This window comes from Panicum virgatum, chromosome 8K, assembly GCF_016808335.1.
Source record: "Panicum virgatum strain AP13 chromosome 8K, P.virgatum_v5, whole genome shotgun sequence".
NCBI classification, from domain to species: Eukaryota; Viridiplantae; Streptophyta; class Magnoliopsida; order Poales; family Poaceae; genus Panicum; species Panicum virgatum.
The window spans coordinates 41,154,267-41,159,091 of record NC_053143.1 but is presented as its reverse complement, the minus strand read 5'-3'; the positions used below and the strand labels follow the sequence as shown (position 1 = coordinate 41,159,091).

Sequence of the window (4,825 nt, the reverse complement as noted above, 5' to 3'; positions counted from 1 at the left end):
ATCGAACAGCTACGTCGCTTTTACCCTTAGTTCCACTTGATGTAAAAATCGCCCTACGAAATAAAGCTGTTCTCTGAAAAGTGCCTCGTTTCTTTCCATGTTGATTCTCCTCCCTTTGAGTCGTCCCTGAAAAGCTCGGATCGGAAACCACTCGGGGGCTACTGGGGGTCATCCCCCTTCTGGAGTTGGGCGAGCCAAGTCTCGTGAACCACAGAGCGATCCCTAATCGCCGTTCGAATTGCGCAAATTCCAACACTTCGACGGTCACGGCATTTCGCTCACAGCTAAAGGTTTCCGGCTCTAACGGTCTCATTCGCACTCGTTTCATCCCAGTCCTCAAGAAACAAAAATATTTATCGGAAAACCCTTCCGAACTTATCACCAAGCAAAGTGTTCAAAGCATCCGCAAGACAAAAGTTGCGATAAAAAACAAAACATGGACCAAACCCCGATAACCCAACTACTAATCTTCATTGTCCTCCAGCATCTTGTCGGTCAGGTTCCGGGCGAATGGGGCGGTTTCCTCCTCGAAGGCATACAACTCGGCGTCAGCATAGTCCCCCAGGTACCCTTTACTCAGCTCCTCCAGGTCGATGTTGACGTAATGGCTGCGCGCAACGGCGAAGGCGTGATGCACCCCAGTGTACACGGCGCACGACCTCGACCTCTTGACGGTGGGCCTGGGCCTCCTGCTTCAGTCCATCCACACCCTCGAGGTGTTGGCTGACAAGCTGACCCGGTGCGACGGCGGCCTCTACGCCGAGATCGTCCAACACGAGCCCCACCATGAGGCGAAGGTTGTCGGAGCCAGTCACTTGGAGTTCAAGCGCCTCTTTCATCTCCAACAATTTCAACTCCGCTTCTCGGCACAGGGAGTTTGCGGCTGCTAAAGAAACTTAACTCACTCACTTTTGCAATTCTCCAAGAGGAAGCCGAAAAGGGGATTGCGCGATAAAATGACACACCGACTGTCTCATTCTGGAGTCGCACAACGGTTCCCTCAAATCTCTGCTATGTGGCACGGTGGATGGCAACATCGACGGTCAACGAGGCCACTGCCGCTTATGCTTCTTTCCTCTGGCAGTCGATGCGGGCGAGCTCCTGGCGTAGGTCCTCGAACTCATTGCGGGCGTCTGCAAAAGACTATCAGTTTTAGCACCACAAAACAAGAACACGCACGAAGCAATGACAAGATAGGGGTCGGGAATACTCTGCAAGCTCGAGAGCGTGGTCTTCTCCCGCTCCGACGCCTCCTCCGCAGTTGATAGTGCGATGTCGTGTCCTTGGGTCACCGCGTCGCGCTCCTGGATCGCGACGTCACGCTCCTGGATGGCCAAGTCGCGCGCCTGTTCCGCCACCTCAAGCCCGACGCGCAGCTCGTTGCTGTCCCTTCGAAGCTGCTAGAGCTCCGAGGCGACGGAGGAGGACCGGGCAAGCGTCTAATTCAGAATCCAGTTGGCCTCGTCGTGATTCGCTACCCTGGGCACGCGTTCGTCCTCAAGGGCTTGGCAGGTTGAGGCCAATTCCTCTTCCACGGTCTGGCGTGCCTCCAGGAGTGTTCGGTCTCGCGCCCGCAGGGCTAGACGCTCCTCGTCCCGAAGCTCCATCTCCTGGGACACGTCCGCGAGCACAAGAAGAAAAGGGGATTAGAAGCACACCAACGAAAGCGATCGAAGAATTAGGACAAGCGACAAGAGACTCACCACGATCGACGGGCCCAAGAGGCCGTGCATCACTATGACCACATCTATCACCACTTTGCGAAGCCGCCCAAAATCGAGCTCCCGACGCCTGAAGTTCCGCTTGGCGAGATCAAAACTCACGCCCTTCCCTCCTTGCGCTATTACTTCAGCTGCGAAATGGTTGAGGACCTCCTCGCTGCTTATAATGGACGCACCGGGCCCCGCCGTCGCTCTCACGGCTCTCGAAGTCTGGGCGCCCGCATCGGTAGCGAACGCCGCCGTCGCCGAAGGAGTCCAGACCGGCAGGGCTGTTGTCAATGGCCCCGCCGCTATTGACACGGGGCCTGTGAGCAACGAGGCGGCGTCGTCCTTAGACACCGGGCCCATCTCATGAGCTGGGGATGGAGCGGAGACATTCGGGGTAGGCGAGGCACCCCACCTGGGGATCGAACGTCAGGGCGGCGGGTTCCAAGGGCGGCTCGGAGCCTGCCACAGGATTCGGGACTGGAGCGTTGACATCGGCCTCTGGAGCACGGCCAGCCCTAGAGTCGGGTAGGGCGTCCCCGGAACCCGTCGCCGCGGCCTCCTCGGCGGAAGGACCCCTCTCCTCATCGGCCGACTCTGCCCCCGCATCCGGAAGCGCGACGTCGACGTCAGAGGTCAGGGTCTCTGCGAACGCCTCGGCATCCCGGTCCTCGGGCGAGTCGAGTTCGATAACATCATTGGGAGGCGGGGGCGCGGCGCACTCTGCGTCCAAGTTTCCAGCCGCAGGGGAAGCCTCCCGCCCGGCCGAGAGATCGGGAGAGCCGTCCCTTGTCTATCCGAGGCCCGCACTCACGGGAGGCGGAGAAGGGGGACGCTCCTGATTGATGGGATCATCCCGCAGCGCGGCGTCCAGATTGGCGACGGGCTCGGGGGAGCGGACCCTTGTCTCGTCTGGTCCCGCCGGAGGAGCGATCGCAGGCATCCCCATCTGCTTAGACAGGGTCTTGCAGGGGGCGATCATCAGTGAGCGGGAGGTGACGACCGACCTGACAAGTAGCAAAAATTGTCCAGAATGGAACAAATAGGAAAGAGAAGGACACCGCCAATCGAGTCAGGAAATTCTTACCGGGAAGAGTCGGAGCGAGGCTGCTTCGCGACCGGCCACGCAACCGCCGTCGCAGGATCGACGCTTGGACGGAGCAAGCGGAGCTGTCCGTGGGCTCGCGACAGGATGATGACTGACACGGCTTCGACGCCGCGGGCGAATGGCTCGCCGTCCTGCTTCGGGGGTCTGAGGACCTTCCCGATCTCCGGGAAGGGGAACAGCTCTTCCGCTTCGATTCCGACCTCCGGTGGGAGAACGGCTCCTCTGCCTCGATTTCGAATGCCGGGAAGGGGAGCAGTCCCGCCCGGCAGACCCCGACCTCCGTGGAGGGGAGTCGCTTCGCCTCGCCGACACCAGCCTCCACGAGTCGAGCACAGCGTCACGACGCGCGTGAACCTCCCGCGGTGGAGGGGAGCCGCCTGCTCCCGCCGCAGCGGACGAAGAGCCCCCGTTGCCCCCGGTGCCCCCATGGAGGAACACCATGTGCTGGTAGGGGTCGCCGTCCTCTGATCCCTCATCGCCGCCACTGCTCACGTCGTCAAGTTCATCCTCCAGCTGGCTGAGCAATTCAGCCTCATCGCTGGAAGAGATAAGACCCCGCGCCTTGCGGCTCCGAATTTTCTCCTCAGCCTCCTTCCGGTCCTTAATGGCTTTCTCCTTCTTTCTCTTCTCCGCCAATTTCGCCTCGGCAGCGAGGCAGTTTATCTCATGGCGAATGGCATCTTCTGTCAGTGGCGCAGCGGATGGATAGAAGTCGGTCCTGTCCTACGGGGGCACGGCGGCAACGAAGGTCAGGTACGAAACTCGAAAGAAAAGGAAAGAAAAAGAGGGGAAAATGAGGGGGAGAGAACATACGAGCGCAGGAGCCCTCTCATCAGGTAGCATTGCCGGCTGTTGGGGATTGGACCTTCGGGTCAAGCCCTGACCCTCGGAAATGCTCCCTAACCTGTTTGTAGGGCCACAACGAAATGGAGCTAAGCACACCCGAAAGTATCGGATGAACGCTGAGAAGCGCAAGCACGAAGACCATGACCTTCGGTCCGAAGGATATCACCTTCCGAATGCCGAAGGTAACGGATAGCTGCCCTGAAGCGCAAGCGCAAACTCCAAGACCTTCGGCCCGAAGGATTTCGCCTCCACCACGCCGAAGGTGACGAACGGCTAACCGGAAGCGTAAACTCGAAGATCAAGACCTTCGGGAGAAGAGCCTGCGACCGGGAACGGTGACGTCTGGCCGATCGTTGATGGAACCTTCGTGACCCAAACTCCCGGAGGTACCCGAAGGTTATGGTGACCTTCGAATGAAGACACGTGAGTAAAACGTGAGTATGTAAGAAGGTCGGAGTTGTACACCCTCCAAATGCGTGAGAAGGTCGGATTTGTAAACCTCTCACCTTGTAATTTTACCCCGGAACCGGCCGAGAGTGAGCTGTAAATGAGTTGGGAGGGGGCAATTTAGGAAAACCCGGCCGAGGGCTAGGGGGTATAAATAGCCCCCTCTCTCCACAGTGTAAAGGGTTGAATTTTCTGACTATTATTGGAGAGTTCGACATTTACTTTCGTTGCCACCTTTCCTACTGTTCATGCTCCCTGTTTGGGCATCTACAAAGCAAAGATCCCAACAGCGGCACCCACTGTTCCAGCACGTAAAACAACCCTCGATGGCCCCAGGGAAGAAGAAAGCCACCGCCGGCACCACAAGCATCTCCACTGAGCCTGGCCGCAACCTCGATGACCCCCAACCGCAGCACGAAGGAGTCAACACACAAATGCAAGACATCAACAACGAAGCTCCCCCTCACGGAGACCAGTTTGATAACACTGAAAACTCTGAAGCTCATCAACTCACAGAAACTGCACTCAAGCTCAAAGCCCTCGAAATGAAGAAAAAGAATATCGAAGCCCAGCTTGCAACCAAAAAGAGGGCAATGGACCAAGCCAACAAGTTAGCCGAGGCGAGGCGCAGGCTAGCAGAGATGGAGGCAGAAGTTGAGAGCTTGTAGAGGGCATACCAAGAAATGCCCGAAGGCTCTTCCTAGCAAGAAAACCGCGT

The 4,825-nt window shown here is 58.1% G+C and overlaps 1 long non-coding RNA gene across 1 annotated transcript; it reads right to left on the bottom strand.

Annotated features, from left to right (window-relative positions):
- Positions 1 to 352: 352 nt before the first annotated feature.
- LOC120644691 lies at positions 353 to 2,713 on the bottom strand. Its single transcript, XR_005663922.1, has 3 exons — positions 1,704 to 2,713; positions 1,211 to 1,610; positions 353 to 1,133 (listed from the first exon to the last, which is right to left on the bottom strand). It is a non-coding gene; the product is annotated as an uncharacterized LOC120644691 (long non-coding RNA).
- Between the last annotated feature and the right edge of the window lie 2,112 nt (positions 2,714 to 4,825).